Source organism: Sinocyclocheilus rhinocerous, unplaced genomic scaffold (genome assembly GCF_001515625.1).
Source record: "Sinocyclocheilus rhinocerous isolate Xijiao unplaced genomic scaffold, SAMN03320098_v1.1 scaffold404, whole genome shotgun sequence".
Classification (NCBI taxonomy): domain Eukaryota; kingdom Metazoa; phylum Chordata; class Actinopteri; order Cypriniformes; family Cyprinidae; genus Sinocyclocheilus; species Sinocyclocheilus rhinocerous.
Window position 1 is genome coordinate 242,021 of NW_015628680.1, and position 290 is coordinate 242,310.

The following is a 290-nucleotide window of genomic DNA, read 5'->3' on the forward strand; positions in this document are numbered from 1 at the left end:
TTAGCCCGATTCACAGCGGTTAGCTTATAATAATGTTTTCTAATTTGAGTGGTAGGGTTAGGTTTTCGCGGGAAATTCGAGCATGCCGCTGCGTCATTACGTCACGTGTGTAAACATAAAGAAGTTATCCCGGCTACTAGGCTAACTATCACATGTGAGGATCCTGCAGCAGGCGGATCGTTTATAGCCTTTTCTCACAGCAGCCGGAATAATTAAACGTATCATTTTGACGGCGGATTGTAATCCAGAAAGGATTATGCGTTTATGAAACACATGTGAATGAAATGAAA

At 42.1% G+C, this 290-nt stretch overlaps 1 protein-coding gene across 4 annotated transcripts in view; it reads right to left on the reverse strand.

The window, feature by feature from the left end:
* The window catches only part of LOC107737949 (protein phosphatase 1 regulatory subunit 35-like), a 7,653-nt gene that overhangs the window by 5,719 nt on the left and 1,644 nt on the right, over positions 1-290 (reverse strand). The window lies entirely within an intron of this gene.